The 18,756-nt window shown below is 54.6% G+C and overlaps 2 long non-coding RNA genes across 2 annotated transcripts; both read right to left on the bottom strand.

The window, feature by feature from the left end:
- Positions 1-210: 210 nt before the first annotated feature.
- LOC107181010 lies at positions 211-18,443 on the bottom strand. Its single transcript, XR_001511796.2, has 3 exons — positions 17,313-18,443; positions 3,983-4,262; positions 211-1,678 (listed from the first exon to the last, which is right to left on the bottom strand). It is a non-coding gene; the product is annotated as an uncharacterized LOC107181010 (long non-coding RNA).
- LOC122240154 lies at positions 16,329-17,016 on the bottom strand. Its single transcript, XR_006219513.1, has 3 exons — positions 16,866-17,016; positions 16,645-16,774; positions 16,329-16,360 (listed from the first exon to the last, which is right to left on the bottom strand). It is a non-coding gene; the product is annotated as an uncharacterized LOC122240154 (long non-coding RNA).
- Positions 18,444-18,756: the final 313 nt, after the last annotated feature.

Below are 18,756 nucleotides of genomic sequence, written 5' to 3'. Positions count from 1 at the left end.
GTTCGTAAATAAATGCGTTAAAACAGGAGCTGATTTTCAAAAAAATTTTTTTTTTTAAATTTTTTTTTTTTAAATGTTTATTTATTTTTGAGACAGAGAGAGACAGAGCACAAATGGGGGAGGGTCAGAGAGAGGGAGACACAGAATCTGAAACAGGCTCCAGGCTCCGAGCTGTCAGCACAGAGCCCAACGCGGGGCTCGAACTCACAAACCGCGAGATCGTGACCTGAGCCGAAGTCGGTCGCCTAACCAACCGAGCCACCCAGGCACCCAAAACAGGAGCTGATTTTTAATGAGAAGAATAAGATAAGGGTACAAAGAGTGCCAAGGCAAAGCTCTTGAGTTTGCTAGCAGTGGCTGACGTTTGGCAGGAACCTCCTGGAGACTGGACCCTGCCCCAGCAGGGGACGGTGTGGCCGGAGGAGGTGGGATCTCAGAGCCTGACTGGCCAGCGTCCTCGCGTCGTAGCACGCATCTACAGCACGCAAATGCCTCCACGCCAGCGCACCCCAGCCGGCTGCCTCTAGACTCAAGTCTCCTCGCCTGGGTTACTTCTGCATTTGCTTTCTCAGCTGCCCTCCTGGGCCACAGGCACCCACCCGGCACACCAGAGCCAAAGGAATTTTCTAGACCGCTGAAACTCCTCCATGGCTTCCCCAGTGCCTGCAGGAGAAAGACCCAGACCTTAGCAGGGCTGACGTGCCTTCTGCGGTCCGGGGCCCACAGACTGCTCAGCGCCTCTTCCTAGCACTTTCCTCCCACTTTCCTCTCAGGTCAACATGCACCATTTGCAGCTTCCCGAATATTCATTAAGTAAATATTGAATGCGTTAGTATGCGACACCAGAAAGAGAGCTCCACGGTGGTGATGTGCAATGCAGGCAGGGCCCAGCCATCTCTCCTGGAGTTCACTGGCTAGTGGGGGAGTTGTGATACAGTGTTCCCAGCAAGGTGGGGTCCTCTGGCCAATGTCTTCATCTGGGGCTCTTATCTGGGTGGTAATTCACATGCCTGTCTCTTTCACCGGACTGTGAGCTGCTCGAGGGAAGCCATCCTATTCTGGTCGGTCTAGTGTCCCCCGGTCGCTTGCGTGCGTGGTGCCTAGTAGGTACACAGCAATCCTTGGATGACGATTCAAGCAGCGAGCCTCCGCACCAGGACCCCCGCCCCAGAGCAAGTCAACCTTCAATCGATCATTCGTTCATTCATTTTAAGCGAACAGTTCCACCCGCCCACTAAATCAGAGTGTGCCAAGCCGCTGGTGGTGGAGCAGTTGACTTGCAGGGTGAGAGTGCTGCGCTCCAGCAGACTGTGGGACGGCCAGCAGCGGAAGGGGACAGCCTGCCTGGCCCCCTGTGGGTTGATGGCCAGAGGAAGTGTCATTTCGACAGGGCCTCCCGGAGTGAAGGCGGGGTTGGGCGTGAGGCTGAGAGAAGAGGGAACCTGGAGGACGGAGAGGTGTGCCGGGCGCTGTGCGGTTGCCGGGGTGGGGGCCCCCAGCTGGGTGTGGCCCCAGCCTTTGGTCCGGGTGTGTGAGCAGGGAGCCCAGGCAGACAGGAAGCTCCTTCCGTGCCAGCTGTCTTGCCCCTGCTGGTGAACAAAGGGCACATCGTCGGAGGCAGCGGCTTTTCAAGGTCTTCTGACTGCGACCAGCACGAAGGCACACATTACATCACGACCTGGCACAAAACACAAAATCCAAGCAAGCATTTCACGAGACCGTTTACTACCCGAGACTCACTCTGCTCTTTTCCCATCATTCTTATCCTCGTCCCCATTATGAAATTCTGAGTCTGACTCACCAAATTAATTTCAAGAGCTACCTGCACTTTGACCTGCACGTTGAAAACCATTGATCCAAGCGTCCTTCCAAAGGGTCTGGTAGTGGCTGGGAGGCCCTTTTTAATGCACAAAGAATTTAAACGCTCAGCATCCTGAGTCCATTCCACAGCCACTTTCTTTGTTCTTACTTCCCTTTTTTTTTAAAAAAATGTTTATTTATTTTGGAGAGCGAGTGAGAGCAGAGGAGGGGCAGAGAGAGAGGGAGACACAGAATCCGAAGCAGGCTCCAGGTTCCGAGCCGTCAGCACAGGGCCCGACGCGGGGCTCGAACTCACGAACCGCGAGATCATGACCTGAGCTGAAGTCAGTCACTTAACCGACGGAGCCACCCAGGCGCCCCAACATGGCTCTTTTCACTTGTGAAGCAGCCCAAGAGGGTGGGGTGGGTCCCCCAAACCCCGACCCGTATCCCTACCCTCAGAAGTCTCCACTTGGCAGGGCACCCCGGGTGACTCAGTCAGTTAAGCGTCCGACTCGTGGTTTCAGCCCAGGTCATGATCTCACGGCGTGTGAGTTCGAGCCCCGCATCGGGGCTGTGCGCTGACAGCATGGAGCCTGCTTGGGATTCTCTCTCTCCCTTCTCGCTGCCCCTCCCCCACTCATACCCCCCCCCCAAATAAATAAAATAAACTTAAAAAAAAAAGACAGAAGTCTCCACTTGGCATCTAGTTCCCCTGGGGCAGGGGCGTGGCCCCAACTCAAGATCCTTGGCCCTCAGGACACTGGAGCCAGAGGAGACCTTCGAGATGGAGTCCAACCCTCTGGTTTTATTTTTCTGGAAACTGAGGCCCAGAGCGGGGAGGAGACTCAGCTGAGTTTCCTCCACAGGAGTCAGTCTCGGAGTGAGTACTGAGATTCGGGTCTCCCGGCTCCAAATCCAGGGCTCTTTCCTTTCACTGTTGCAGGTGGAGAGTCTGTGGAAGGGGGAGGGGGGCTGGGGAAGGGGCTTGGGGGAAATGTCCTGCCTGGGAGAAGCTGGGCTGTGTGCTTGCAAGCCCCCCCCCCCCGCCCTGGGGGACCTGCGTCCTTGCTGTGATCCTGCCACCCTCTTTCTGTGGACCACTGCCCTATAAGGAGGGGACAGGACCACAGGAGGTCTCAGAGCCCTTCCTGCTCTGAGCCTGAGCTGCCTGCCTTCCCCTCTCGGGCCCTCCCTCCCCCAGCATGAGATAAGAGAACACCCTCTCTCCCTCCTGTCCCCAAGCCTGAGCTGCCTGGAGCAGTGGCAGGGGAGGACAAAGCCTGTGGGAACCTGTCTTCTTCCGGGAACTTGCTGTTTCCCCGCTGGGGGCCTCCGGATTAGGATAGTGGCTTCTAGTCCTTTCTTTCTGGAGACATTGGATATGGTCTGAAATCCAGGCAGAGGGGCCCTCCTCCCCCTGGGCTTGCTGGCTCCTTGGGCTCGTGCATACGCATGATTTGCCTTCTCAGTTCACTCTCCTTTTCCATGTGGGCATCTCCTAACTGGACCCACGTGATTCTTAGGGCAGGATTTCAGACCCTGTATCTGCGATCAAGAGAGTTTACAGTGGGAGGGATTTGGACTTCTCTCCCTAGGGGAGGCAGCATGAGTACTGGGTAAGATCTGGGGTTCTCAAAGGAAAGTGCCTGGGTTCCAGCCCCAGTGCCCTGCTTGGGTAACCTTGGGCTTCATCTGCATTATCTCTATGTGCCCCATGGGGACCCTATCAGATAAATAATATTCATGACCTCCCTGAGGCTCAGGGAGCAAAGGGACTCAGTCAGGCGCCACGCCAGAAGGGAAGGAATCTAACTCGCGCTCACTGAGGCGACAGGTCTCTGGACCCTCCCTCCCATTCATTCCCCAACTGCCTCCACAACATCCCCACCGGACAGCCTCCCAGCCCCTGTGCCTTAGGGCAGGCTGCTGTACAGAATTCCACAGACTGGAGGGCTGGAAGTCCAAGATCAAGGTGCCAGCAATGTTGGGGCCTTGCTGAGGCCTTCTTCCTGGTTTACACATGGCTGTCTTCTCGTATCATCATTAGCGTTTCCCCTCTTGTTCAGGGGACACTAATCCCATCATGGGGGCTCGCCTCCCGAAGGCCCCACCTCCCATCCCGTCCCATCCCATCCCATCCCATGCGGGCTTCAACACAGGAATCTGGGGGAACACCAACCTCTCTTTTCTCAAGTCTCCAACTAAAGAGACTTTCGCTAGCGGGACAGCAATTGTTCTTGGCCGGCTCCTCCTTCTAGAAAGACCATACGAGGAGGCTGGGATTCTTCAGTTTCAAGCCACAGAAACTGACTCTGCATAACTCAGCAGAATAAAAATGGAGGTGGAGGTGGTTATTGGGACACATTGGCCACGCCTCTGCAAAGCCGGAAAGGCTGGGTGCCCGCATCTCCTGAGGGTGCTTCTTGCCTGGTGGCTTCTGGGCCTTCTGGCTGGCCGTCCTGAAAGAGATGACTTTAAGGTTAGGAGCGTCTGAGCTCAGCCCCGGGAGTCTCAGACCAGGGTTCTGGCCCACTTCCTCTCCACGGGTTGAGTTCGTGGACCACCTTTCCAGGATGTGGCCATCAGACGCTCTCTCCCCCGCGCCCCTGCCCCCGTGTTTCTCATTGGGGTTCAGATTGTCTTGCCTGGTTTGAGTCACAGGCCTGCCCCTGGAGAGGAGGGGCAGGACCTTGTGACTGGCCGTTCTGCCATCACCAGGTGGAACGAGGCAGGGGTGGATCCCCCCAAAGGAAGGGATTGCTATGAACGGAACAAGGAGGGGAATCAGAAGCTCTCCACCCTGGATTCTACCCACCGGCCCTCATCCTGGCCTCCTGAGAATAAATTCCTCTTCCCCTGCTTCCCCTCCCCGCTTCTTCCCGCTTTCCCTCCCTCCTTCAAACACTGATTGAGTGTTTGCTTTGTTTCGGGCACATTGCTAGGCCCTGGGAGTTAAAAGATAAGTCAGACCCAGGGCCAGCCCTAGGGAACCCATCTAATCCTGATCAACATACACTGCTGATTAGCCATGGCAAGGCCAAGTCAGGCATTACCAATCGACCACAGCACACTTTCCCCGGGAGCCTGGGCTCAGCCTCAGGATGCTCTGCACAGAGCTCGGGGCAGCCAATTCTCATCAACTGGAGTCCCATGATAGGGAAACCTTTTGCTGTGCCCGGCCCCAATCCCACCCCTTTCCCATAACAATTCCAACATTTAAAACCAGCAGAATTCCCCTCTGCTCACTCCCAGGGTCATTTCTTCGCCATGGTGGGGGTGGGGTGGGAGGGGGAGAGAATGGTATTGGTGTGTTCAGTTCCCGACCCCAGTTGGCTGTTGAGTCAACTTTGTGGTTAGGAGTCTGAGCGCAGTTCCTGTAGACAGAAAGACTACGTTTGGATCTTATCACTGTACCCTTCTGAGCCTCTGGTTCGGGATGAATTTTCTATGACTCCCACAACCAGTGACCACAAATTTCGTGGCCTAAAATAGGCCAAATTTTACCTCGCACTCACGGAGGTCAGAAATTCACAGTGAATCTGATGGAGCTAACATCTAAGCGTTGGGGGCGCCTGGGCGGCTCGGCCCGTTGTGTCTGACTTCGGCTCAGGTCATGATCTCATGGTGCGTGAGTTCGAGTCCCGCATCAAACAGTGGGCTGTTAGCTAGAGCCCGCTTCGGATCCTCTGTCCCCTGTCTCTCGGCCCCTCCCCTGCTCGTTCCCTCTCTCTCTCTGGCTCTCAAAAATAAACATTAAAGAAAAAAAAAAGCGAAAATCAAAGCATCAGCGGAGTTGTAGTCTCTCTGGAAGCTCCGAGTGAGAGAATCAATTTCCTTGCCTTTTTCAGGCTCCTGGAGGCCATCCCCACACCTGGCTGGCAGTCCCACCCTCATCACCCCAAATCTCTGCTTCTGTCCCACCTCCTTTCTGACTCTCTGACTGCTGTGGTCTGCAGTTTCTGTCCCCCTCAAAATCATACGTTGCAATGCCAACCCCCAAAGATGACGGGCTTCTGGAGGCAGGGCCTTTGCAAGGCGCTTGGGTCAGGAAGGCAGAGCCCTCACTAACCGGATCAGAGCCCTTGTAAAAGAGGCTCCGGAGAGCTCCCTGGCTCCGTCCCTCCCACCAGGTGAGGACACCTGGAGAAAGTGTCAGCTGTGAATCCGGAAAAGGAACCGTAGCAGAAAGTGAAAGTGCCAGCACCTTGATCTTAGACTTCCTGCCTTCAGAACTGTGAGGGAAAAAAAAAAAAAAAAAAAAATTCCTGTCGTTTACAAGCCAGGCAGTGTGTGGGGTTTGGTTTTAACAGCCTGACTAGATGGCGACCTTGACCTTCTACTTCTCTGTTATTGGGGCCTTTGTGATTACTCCAGGCTGACTTGGGTAACCCAGGATAGTGTCCCCACCTGGAGATCCATATCAAAACCACATCTACAAAGTCCCTCCTGCCATGTTGGGGAATGGTCATAGCTTCTGGGGCTTGGAATGTGGACACCCCTGGGGGCCGTTATTCTGTCTGCCACAGGTTCCTGTACCCAGTAACATGGGGTATCGATAACCCACCTCAGAGACCCGTGGGGAGACCTATTATGTGAGACAATTCGTGAGAGGCGCTGGGCACAGTGCCCAGCAGTTGCCCCCGGGCGCTTAGAGGAAGACTTTGACATTCCCAGAAGCAGTCGTTGGAGAGAGCCCAGCATCCCGCTCCCTGACCTTGGCCCTATATCCCCCCTTTTCTCATGCTTCCGGGCACCCTCTGTCCAACCCTGACGACGGGGGCGTGAAATCCCTGCAAAATGTCAAGTTTGTACTTGTCTTTCCGAGGCTCTGCTCTGTATCACCGCCGCCCCCCCGCCCCCAGCCCCCACCTCTAGGCTTTCATAGCGATCACCTGCTTTTTTTTTTAATTTTTTTTTTAACGTTTATTTATTTTTGAGACAGAGAGAGACAGAGCCTGGACAGGGGAGGGTCAGAGAGAGAGAGAGGGAGACACAGAATCTGAAACAGACTCCAGGCTCCGAGCGGTCAGCACAGAGCCCGACGCAGGGCTCGAACTCACGGACCGCGAGATCGTGACCCGAGCCGAAGTCGGCCGCTTAACCGACTGAGCCCCCCAGGCGCCCCACGATCACCTGCTTTTTATAGAGAAGCGGTACCAGCACAAGCAGCAGCAGAACCATGGAACTTGTCAGGGCAGTTAGTTAGTAGTTACTAGTTAGTTAGTAGTTAGTAGTTAGTTAGTAAGTAGTTAGTTAGTGGTTAGTTAGTTGTTAGTTAGTTAGTTAGTTAGTAGTAGTAAGTTAGTTAGTAGTTAGTTAGTTAGTTAGTTAGTTAGTAGTTAGTTGGTTAGTTAGTAGTTAGTTTCCCCCAAACAAAAGCAGAAGGTCTGGGGTGGGGCCGTGCAGTCTGAGTTTTCGGGGGCCCTGCAAAGGATGCCAATGCCCCCTTAAGCTTGAGAACCCTGGGATGGAGCATCTCAAGCACCCGCACCTGCCCGGTGGACACAAGGTGGCCCTGAGGCACGGGCGTGGTTGTGAGGCTCAGGGAGGTGAGTGGGAGGCTCAGCCCGTGCAGGTAGGAGAAGGTAGAGCGCAGGTCGGAACCTGAGCGGGGCTGGTGTTCTTTCTACATCACCGTGCACCTCCACCCTTGGGCACCGCCCCCACAATGCCACCTGGACACGGGGGCCCGGCGCCCAAGCGCTCCAGGGGAAGCTCTACCCAGCCACTCCCAGGGCACAGCCCAAGCCCAGGGACCTCTCTCTCTTCACCTGTCGTGTGTCATTCTGGGCAGGGCCCTGCGTTCAGCCCCAGTCTGAGGCTCTGATAACTAACTTATACTCGAGTAGAAATGGCTGATAGCGCCGTCGGGGGTTACGTGCTCCTTTTCGGGGGCTGCCTGTGGTAAACAGGAAGGAAGAGAGTTCACGGTGGGATTTCACCTGGTCAGGCATGTCTGGAGGCATCATGTGCGTGTTTGGGTGGGAGGGCTACGGACTTCCCAAATGCAGGCAGAATGGTGTGGAAACAGTACGGGGCGCTGCTATGGCTAGATCATGATCATCACTGCCTAGCGACCTCGGGTAAATCATTTCATTTCCCTAAGCCAGCATTTTCTTTCCTGGAAACGGGGATGATGCCTGCACAGGGTTCCACTGGGATAACCTTGAGCAGGTGGCCCTTTCCTCTCTAGATTGTTCTGGCAGGTTGCCGTGAGCTGAGCCCAACCGGGCAGAGTCGCCCCACCTTACAAAGTAGGCAGGTCCCTTCCTGGGACCACCTGCCAGAGGGGATGGCCGGGGTCAGAGTGCCTAGCATCCCTGCTTCTGGAAGGCTTCTCTGATGCGAGCCTGAGCCCTGAGCTCTGGTTGTGTAGAGAGCCCTGGACTGGCAGTCAGGGGCCTGGGGTCTGGTCCTGGCTTTGCAGCTAACTTACTGTGTGACCTGCCCGATTCCCTGTCCCTCTCTGGGCCTGTGGCCTTGCCTGGAGGATGAGTGAGATGTGCAAAGGCCCTTCCCACCTCAGCTTGGTCACCCTCCCCTGGATCCCTTGGCAGCCCTGCCTGTCCTCCTGGATATGGCAGCGAAGGCATCCCGCTGACTTGTTCCCACAGCCTATGAGATGTGCCATGTTCTCCCCCGCATGAGGGAAGGGCCCTGTGTTTGTGCCTCCTCGTCCTGCCTTCAGCCTTGCACCAAGCACTGAGCTCTACGTACTGTTGTGCTCAAGAAAGACCTGCTGATACATTTCCAGCGACCTTGGCTTTGCCCAGGTTATTTCGAGAGAGAGAGACAGACAGCAAGCAGGGGAGGGGCAGGGAGAGAGGGAGAGAGAGAATCCCAAGCAGGCTCCGCACTGTCATCACAGAACCCCACGTGGGGCTCGAACCCATGAGCCGTGAGATGATGACCTGAGCCGAAATCAAGAGTCAGACACCTAACCGACCCGAGCCACCCGGGTGCCCCCAGGAGAGTATTTTTCTTTCAAGGTGCCATCTCCTCCAGGAAGCCTTCCCAGATGCCACCTCCCTGCAACACACCTACAACTGATCCTCCCACCCTTCTCCCCTGGCTCCAGCCATCCCTCCCTTTCAGATTCGTTCTTAGAACAGTGACTGGCACACCCAATGTGGGGGGCGGGGGGGTTGAATCCACTGGGATTATGGTCTAAGGGGAGAGACAGAAGAAAGAGAGAGAGAGATGAAGAGAGAGGCCAGTCTTTGCAGGGATGGGGGGGGAGGAGACACATCTGGAAGGGGCTCTGCCTCAGGAAGGCAGATGGCAAACAGCTGGCTGGGGGTGGCTGTGACTCACCCCACCCCTGCAGGCTGGGGGATGCTGACGACAGGCTGAGACGAGTCCAAAGGCCTAAAGGAATTTTGATAAGGGTAACACAAGCCCTGGAGTATTTCTAGAATGCAGGAGGTCAAGGGTGCGGGGAGCAGGGTCGGAGCAAAACTGCCGGCTTATGTTACTTATTTATTTATTATTATTATGTGGGTTTTTTTTTTTCCTGGATAAAAAATTCACATGGCACAAAATTCAAAAAGTGCAAAGGGGACACAGTGAAAAGTCTTTCCTCTTCCCCTTCCTGCCATCCAGTTCCTCTCCCCAGAAGGCCTGTGTTTCCAGGGGCTTCTGCATTCTTTTCTTTTCTTCTCTTTCTCATACAGGGACGCATAGTAGCCACACTTTTCCTCACTTTCCTTTTTCCCTTCACGTGTCCTTGAGAGCATGTCATATCGGCACCTAAAGAGCTTCCTCTTTTTTTTTTTTTTTTTTTAATTTGTCTGTGTTTAGGTTTGCCAGATAAAGTACAGGATTCTCGGTTGAATTTGAAATATTTGAACTTCCGATCAAGAAAAATTAACTTTTTAGTAGAAGTTTGTCTCATGCAACATTTGGGACATACTTACACTAAAAAACAAAAACAAAAACCCTACTTGTTTTCTAATCTGAAATTCACATTTAACCAGGCATCCAGTGGTTTCGTTTGCCCAATCTTGCAGTATTTCATGGGGATTCCTTATAACTAAGTCTTTGGGGGGCACCTGGGTGGCTCAGTTGGTTAAGCGACGGACTCCGGCCCAGGTCATGATCTCGCAGTTCGTGAGTTCGAACCCCGCGTCGGGCTGTGTGCAGACAGCTCAGAGCCTGGAGCCTGCTTTGAATTCTGTGTGTCTCTTTCTCTCTGCCCCTCCACTGCTCACGCTCTGTGTCTCTCTGTCTCTCAATAACAAATAAACGTTAAAAAAAAAAATTTTTTTTTTAAAGTCTCTGGAAGCTTCAGGAATCAGACACCTGGGACCTGGTGGGCATCTACCCCCTGGACTTTGAAGGTCCAGCACTAGATTTCCATCTCCAGGCCCCCATTGCCAAGATGAGAAATGAAAGCCTCTCCGAGTCATCTGATCCACCTCCCCTTGTCTGAGGCCCAGAGAGGGAAATGACTCACACAAGATCACACAGCCAGTCGGGGCAGAATGGGGCTAGGCCATTTCCGTCTCCCGTCTCCAGACGGTTTTTTTCTCAGGCTGCTTAGCGTGACATACTCACGGGGGTCATGAGTTGTAAGCCTAAGCTTTTGGAACGTGCACAGACACTTGGGAAGCCAGAAACCAAGGGCTCCAAGTTCTGTGGGGAGAGGCGGGCCCACAAAACCCTGGGGAGCCCTGCTCCCTGGCAGGGGGGTTTCCAGTATGGGTCCAATCCCCACAACATCTGGCTAATGGCAACAATAATAATAATAATAGCTGTCACTGTCGGGTACCTACACTGTGTTGGGTATTCAACCAACTTGTCCCTTTTGAGTCCTATAGTGGTCCTGCATGATGAGTCAGAGCAGTCCTGTCCCCACAGCTGGACACTAAGGCCCGGAAAAGGTAACTAATCTCGTCATTCACCAAGATCCCCCAACCGTGAAGTGACAATGCTGGGGTTTTAACCCAGATATGTTTTGTTGTTGTTGTTGTGTTTTTTGTTTTTTATTTTTTTTATGTTTTATTTATTTTTGAGAAACAGACAGAGTGTGAGCAGGGGAGGGGCAGAGAGAGAGGGAGACACAGAATCTGAAACAGGCTCCAGGCTCTGGGCTGTCAGCACAGAGCCCGACGCGGGGCTTGAACCCACGAACCGTGAGATCATGACCTGAGTCGAAGTCTGATGCTTAACCGACTGAGCCACCCAGGCACCCCAACCCAGATGTGTCTGACGCTAAGGCTCAAATCCTTTGCACCGGGATTATGAACACTTATCGATATATTTGTGCCAGTTTTTTCAGGTGAGAAAGCAGAGTACTTGTGACAAGCCCTTTCCCTGAGCCCACTTTGGTTTTGCAAGGGCCCAAAGCGGGAACAGACTTCTGGTCCCTGTGGTCCACAGGATGAAGGCCAAACTCTCACTGGTCCCTTCCTTGACCTTTGATGATGGCCATGAGTCTTCCCTGCCTGTTTCTCCAGGCTTGTCCCCTGCCTCTGGGCACCTCCCCTTCCTTGCCTCCAAACTTCCACGCTTCGACGCTGCGGTCAAGTGGAAAAAGTCAGGTGGAAGAACTAGGGACTCCGGGGACAAGTAGTTACCTGCTGTGTGACCTTGGGCAAGTCACTTAACCTCTCTGAGTCTCCCTTTCCTCAGCTGTAAAGTGAAGTCATGTCTAAGTCTCAGCCTGGTGCCTGCCCACCTCACTGGAGACTAATTAATATGCATCGTTGGAAGGAAGGAAGAAAGGGGGTACTTCTGGTGTTCCCACCGTATGCTAGACCCTCTAGGCGACACTGGGGACCCTGGTGAATGGGCCGGCCCAGTAGCTGCTTTCCTGGAGATCTTTCTCGAAGGGCTGCGGATGTGGTTAATTGCAGCAGGAGGTTAAGTAACTGGGGCTTTGTCACTTAGGGCAGGATTTTCCCCAAGCCTATGCCCTTTGACTAGGAACCAGGGCACGGAGTTACCCTAATCTGACTTGCCCGGGTCCACTCAGCTTCAATGGTCAGAGCCTGGCTTCGCCCCCAGGGTCTGCTTTTCCAGGCCACCTGGCTCTCCCTTGTGTCCCTAGCACCTAGCGGTCGGAGAGAGACCGAGACTGGGACACTTGGAGAAGGCTGGGGGGGGGGGGGGGGGGGCGGGGGAGAAGGGGGGGAGGCGGGGCCCAGGCCTCCACTTGGCTCCGCCCATGCTCAGGTGTGCGCCAGCCTGGTCGGGGAGAAGCTGGCTGGGCCTCTCTCCTCCCGGGTCCGGGTACACATCCCGGTAGCTGGTCCGACTCGAGCTCCGCCCTGCCAGCTTCTCAAACTCGCTACAGCGCCCGGCACAGCCGCCACCCTCCGGGAGCCGAAGCGGGAAGCTGGAAGGCGGCTCCGAGCACTGAACCGGAGGCCCGCCCAACGGTTCCTTCAAGCCTCCATTGTTTTCTTAAGAAACCTTGTGAATTTTGCATTCCACTCCCTAGCAGATCTGTGTTTGTTTTAATATAACGTGATTCCACCCCCCCCCCCATCCCCGCCCCGGGAGGATTTTATATATGTGTATAAAATCATGATTCCCTCTCTTCCTGCCATGAAGGTCACAGTAAATCTGACTGCAGAGAGCATGCCATTCCTAACCATGGCCCAGCAGTGTCCCCACCGATCCCTGTGGGGATGGCCCCCCACAGGACACTCTTATCCCTGAGTACCGCCTTCCCTTCCTCCCTTCTCAGATCTGACCCCTATCAAGTCACTATAGCCCATCCATCTGTTTCTGTGACTGCCTCAGCTTAGACAGCGGCCCCCAGGCCCCAGCCCAGGCTCGGGCCAGTCTGTTGACCACCTAGAAAACAGCTCATGAAGGAATGGGCAGGGTGATGGCCGTGTGTGTGTGTGTGTGTGTGTGTGTGTGTGTGTGTGGAGGGGCTGTGGGCAGAATACTGGCCTCCCAGTGAAGGCCACATCCTAATCCCCGACACCTGTGAATACATTACCTTAAATGGGCAAAAGGAACTTTCCAGGTGTGGGTGAGTTCAGGCTGGGGAGCTGGGGGAAGTTCCGCCTGCCCTTCCTGAAGGCCTGCCTTGCAGATTTCGGACTTGCCTTGCCTTACAGTCAGTTAATCAATCGTAAGTTCCTTACAGTCAACCAATCGTTCAGGATATATGTGCCCTACTGGTTCCCTTCCTCTGGTTGAGCCCCGAGGCCAACAGGACCCAAGGGAAATTGGCCTCTGGGGTCTGTATGTGGGAGACCACTGAGAATGGGGTCATGGTGGGCAGAGGAGAGCCAGCTCAGGAAGCGTCTAGAAGGTCGGGTGCCCCTCAGCTGGGGTCTGTCGGGCCCAGGTCCCCAGGGATGGGTGGAGATAGGGTGCAGTCCCCACAGGAGTTGGGGGGCGGGCGGCAGAGCTAGGGAGGGGCCGCGGGGAAGAACAAGGCCTGGAACAGGCCTGGGAGGAGGGTGAGGTTTCCGGGGGGATGGGGAGAAAGCAGGCCTACAGGGGCTGGAAGAGAAAAGCCAGGCTGTGAGATCACACCCCGGGCCTGGGGACACAGCAGGAGGCCCACCCCTCCTGGGGCACACTGTCCCTCCCTGGGGATGCTGGCGAGCTGTCTGGCACCTAATAGTCACTGAACAAATCAGAGGAGACCAGGCCTGGCCAACAGGCATTTGACAACATCTGAGAACACAGAACGGGAGGGAAGGGGGGCAGGGCCGGGAGGTGGGTGCCTGGGGGGAGGGGGGAAGCCCACCCACACGCCTGGTTCACACCCCTTGGGAGCCGCTGGGGTGGGGGGGGGGCGTGGGAGGGAGAGTTCTGTTCCTGCCTCCCTCCCTCCATCCACCCCTTGGGTAACTTTCCTTTTTAAGAGCAGGCCCCTCCTCCCCATAGGGTAATCAGAGCCAGGATATCTGCCCCCAGTTCAGACTTCCATTTCCCCTCAGACCTCTCCTGGGCCGTGGTTTTAGCAAACAATTTGGATCCTTCTAGAGCCTGGGATAGGAGGCCTTGACCCCTTCCTTCTTAGTGGTGCTAAGAAATGCTCCGCATTCCTGAGTCAAGAGGCCGGGGGCCATTCTTCTCCCTTAGCACAGGGGCAGACCCAGAGGAGCAAAGTGAAGTCTGAACCCAGACACCCCTCCCGGGCTCCCAGCTCCTTCTGCCAGCGCCCGCTGAGGTGCTGTCCCACAGCCACTCAAGTCCGCACAGAGCCATCTGGGGGCTGGTGAGCTGAGACCCAGTCCTTAGGCCCTGGGGCAGGAATGTGGGAGAACAAATTCCTGGGGCTTCCCGCCCTGGAGGCTGGGCTCCTGTCTTCAGAGCTGCCCAGAGGAGGGCCCTGCCTAATTCCTGTGAGTCTCCGCCCGATGCCCAGCCCAGCCTGGCACTGAGGAGGCTCTCCATATGAATTTATTGTTGAGGGAGGGAGAGCAGGACAGGTCAAGGGGGGGCGAGATCCTAATCGGCCACCAAGAAGCCATTCCTCCCACCCCTTCCCCTGTCTCTCCCGCACTCCCTTCTCTGCTTTTGGGTGTGGTGCGCCCTTCCCCCTCCACTCCCCTAGATTAAAAATCCCCAAGAAGGTAGAGCTCACATCTAAACCCTCTGCATGTCCCTCCAGAGCACTAACTTCATGTTGGTGTGATCTTGACCTCAATCTCTTTATCTGTAAAATGGGTTCACAACACTACTCCCCCCCGCCCTGGGTTGTTGGGGAGATTAAAATGAGATGGGGCATGTTAAAGCCCATGGTAAACAGAAAAATGGCCCCCCGAAGATGGTCATCCAGATGATCTAATCCCTGGAACCTGTAAATAGTTAGGCTTCCTGCAAAGGGGCATTCAAGTTGCAGAGGTAGTTAAGGTTTCGCATTAGTTGACCTTAAAACAGGGAGATTATCCTGGATTACCCGGTGTAATCCCTTAAGGGAGGGGGAGAGGGAGAAGCGGAGGGAGGGGCCGTGAACCAAGGAGTGTGAGCAGCCTCCAGAAGCTGGAAAGTGCCGTCCCCCCCTCAGAGCCTCCGGAAGGAACAGAGCCCTGCTGACACCTTGATGTTGTGCAGTGAGGTCAGTGCTGGACTTCTGGCCCCCGCGGCTGTGAGATAATCCGCGTGTGCGGTTTGAAGCCAGGCTCCTGGTCCTGTGCTGGCTCCTTTCCTGTCTCCAGGGCCTTTAGTCCCCCATCCTTTCTGCACCCCTGCAATAAGCAGGCCTTTTACCCCTATTTCATACATGATGAGACGGGCTGGGAGGGGTCGCGTGACATGTCCAAGGTCATGCGTGCGGCAGGGTGGAAATGGAATCAGAAACCAGGCCTCTGACTCTGGCCCCTGGATGCTGACGCACCACAGGGCCTCTCCTAAGGGTCGCCCAGGGGATGTAAAAGTATATTAATGGCTGTGCAAATCCACGGGGGTGGTTCTTATCCTCCCTGGCTGGCCAGAAGCCCCTGCCTCTGCAGAGATCTCTCTCTTTCCCCCCCGAACTTCAGTTCTTGCCAACCCCCATCCCCCAGCTCCTTGCCCTGTGTCCTTCTGTCTTTCCGGAAGGGAACTGGACTGTGGCCTTTGACACTTGTCTCCATCGCCCCCCAACCTTTGCAGTGCTAACACCCAGGAACAGTGAACACGGGGTTCTCCTTTCCTGCTCACCAGGCCGCAGCCCAGCCCCCTACCCTCTACCCTCCCGGGAAAGGCTGTCCTCAGAGCTCCTCAAAAGGGAGATACTCTATCCCCGCACAGGCTGTGTGAGTGGACAGAGTGGGAGGGAAGCTGGGTCCCCCGCGGCCAGCTGACAGGTCGGAGGGGAAACTGCACTTCCTGCTGGGCCCCCGGGGAGTCTTGTGTCTCCTAGAGGCCAGCTGGGTCCTTGCCTGAACTCCCGGAGGAGAGAGGGCAGGGGAAGGAGGAGGGAGGCAGGGAGAGGAGGAAGGACGAGGCAGAGGGAGAGGAGAGAGAGAGCCAGAGACAGAAAGAAACAGAAGCGAGAGGGTCAGATGCAGAGAGAAAGAAGCAAGAGAAAAAGAGAGAAACAGGAGAGGGAGAGCAAGTTAGACACCCAGAGACAGAACAGTAAGTATGAGAGTTCGAGAAAGAGGCCCAGACAAACGGAAACAGGCCGGGCAGACCAGGCCCAGACAGGCCACCTGGGATACCTGGACCTCGCAGACTTTCTCTGGGTTTTCTGTGTGTCTGTGCCCGGAAGCCGTAAAGCTCTGGAGAATTACTGGGACAGCCTGTTTGAAAGTTCCTGGCGTACCGTGGGGGCCAGTACAGGGTCGTGAACCTCATTCCTTTTATCCGCCTCTTGACAACCTTGCATTTTGATCCAAAAGAGTTTTCTTTTGTTTGTTTGGATCAGTTTTGTTTAGTGTATACTATGTGCCAACAAGAGAGAGGTGTTTTGTTTTATTTTTATTTTTTAGTTTATTTACTTATTTTGAGACACACACAGAGAGAGAGAGAGAGAGAGAGAGAGAGAGAGAGAGAGAATGCATGAGGAGCAGAGAGAGGAAGAGAGAGTTCCAAGCAGGCTCCGCACTGGCAGCGTAGAGCCCGATGTGGGGCTTGAACACACACGCCGTATCATGACCTGAGCCGAAATCAAGAGACTCGTGCGTGACCGACTGAGCCACCCAGGCACCCCTGAAGCACTTTTTAAAAACCTTTCTCTTGGGGCGCCCCACGCAGGCCCAGGTCATGATCTCATGGTTCGTGAGTTTGAGCCCCGTGTCACTGACAGTGCAGAGCAGGCTTGGGATTCTCCCTCCCTCCTTCTGTCTCTGCCTCTCTCTCTCTCTCTCTCTCAATAAATAAACTTAAACGTTTTATAAATAAATAAAGTGCGTCAAATCGTGCTCGAGTATCACAACTCACCCTCAAGACGTTAAAGAACGCCGGAAGAGGATAAAACCAAAGGGTAAGTTGGGAGAGTGGTGTAGCAGGCAGAAGCCATCTGGTGTGGGTAGGGAAGGCTTCCTTGAGGAGAGAAGTTACTGAATTTTACCTGTAAAGATGAGTGTATTAATCGAGACTTTCTCTTTTGCAAGGGACTCAATTGGCTTAGAGAAATAATAAGATAAAATTTATTGACTCACATGAGTGGAACGTCCAGGGGTAGATGACCAGTTTCAGGCATGGCTGGATCCAGGTGCTTAAGTGAGCAGTATCATGAAGGCTTTGTCTCCGTCCACATCTACCTCTGCTTTCCTCCCACTGGCTCTATTCCAAAGTGTTTTTTTTTTTTTTTTTCTGCACAGTGACAACGCACATTTATGGGGCACCTGGGTGGCTCAGTCGGTTAAGTGCCGACCTCGGCTCAGGTCACGATCTCGCGCTTCCTGAGTTCGAGCCCCACGTCGGGCTCTGTGCTGACAGCTCAGAGCCTGGAACCTGCTTTGGATTCTGTCTGTCTGTCTGTCTGTCTCTCTCTCTCTCTCTGCCTCTCCCCCACTCGCACTGTCTCTTTCTCTAAAATAAACATTAAAAAAAAAAAGAATGAGAAACAATTCTTAAAAAAAAAACCCACGTATTTATGAACTTACAGTTTCTGTGGCTCGGGAATATGGGCTCGGCTTAAATACCAGCCCGGGGTCTCACAAGGTGACAAAGTGTTGGCTGGATCTGTAGTCTCAGCTGAGGCTTGACCGGGGAAGAGTCTACTTCTAAGCTCCCACAATTGCTGGCAGAATTCAGTTCCTCGCTGTGATCAGACCAAGCGCCTCATTTCCCTGCTGGGTGTCGGGGGCGAGCCTCCCTCCGTTCCTTCCCCAGCATGGCTCTCTGCCTCGTCAAAGCCAGCAAGGGAGACGGAGCCTCTTCACGAGAAGGAGGTATATAACAGAGTCACATACGCGTGACTATGTACACCCCGTCCCGTTTGCCACAGTCGGTTGGTTAGAAGCAAATCGTAGCCCTGTCCGCACTCCAGGGGAGGGGATCACACAAGGGTGTGAACGCCAGGAGGAAGGATCGTGGGGCTGCCCTAGAGTTCAGAGTTCAGCCGCCGCAGACACTGAGCAGCGGCCCAGGGTTGAGAGTCAAGTTCAGTCGACAGAGGATACTCAGGAATACACACACGGGCCCTGACGACAGGTTGCTCTGCTCTTACACCATGAGCTCGGAAGGGTAAGAAATCCCGTCTTGCTATTTGTGAGTTTCCTCGGTGGCCTGCCCAGCTCCTGGCACATAGTAGGCCCTTCGCGATACCACGTTGGATTGAATGGTTGAACTAGACGACATACCCAGACTCTCATTCATTCATTCGCCAACTCGTTAATCCAGCCGGCGTTTACTGGGCCCCTCACATGCACCAGGCCCTGTGCCGAGGGCTGGGACGCGGTGGAAAAAGGATAGAGCTTTGCCCCCACTGGAAGGATACGACTGGTTACGGTTTGTGGCCTGCGAAGACCGGGCACGTCCCTGCCTGTGATCCTGGTGTGTGGATGTGGAAGAGACTGAAGTTCAGAAAGATACAGACTTTACAAAGATGGCCGCTGGACTCCCTCTCCAGTGCTCTCTCCTAGGAGGACCAGGCCACCTGGGTGCCGTTGGGCCCACTGCTCAGGACACATCCCTTCGTCTGGCTCAGAGTTTGAGAGGTGCCCAGTGGTGGCCTCCAGTGGGGCTGGGGTGTCTTCCCCGGAGAAGTGGCTTGGGGCCACAGCAGCTGGGGAAGGGTCTGACGTGTGTCCTCCACCCCCACCACAGGCCCGATAAGAGAGTGACCGCAGTCCTTTTTGGGTCACTTTCTTGGTCAAAACAGGAACGTGGTCTTGAGTGAAAAGGCAAGATATGGAGAGAACTGCCACCAAGTGACTTGGTCAGCGCGGAGGATGGGGACAGCGAGTTATCGTCTCAGGGTCCTTCCTAGGGCCTTGGTTCACGAGGTTTCCTCTCTAGTTGTGCTGCCCTATTGACTCCCTTCCTTTTCTTTTCTTTTCTTTTCTTTTCTTTTCTTTTCTTTTCTTTTCTTTTCTTTTTTTTTTA

The sequence above is a fragment of the Panthera tigris genome, chromosome B4 (genome assembly GCF_018350195.1).
Source record: "Panthera tigris isolate Pti1 chromosome B4, P.tigris_Pti1_mat1.1, whole genome shotgun sequence".
Taxonomy (NCBI): domain Eukaryota; kingdom Metazoa; phylum Chordata; class Mammalia; order Carnivora; family Felidae; genus Panthera; species Panthera tigris.
This window is presented reverse-complemented; position numbering and strand designations above follow the sequence as displayed.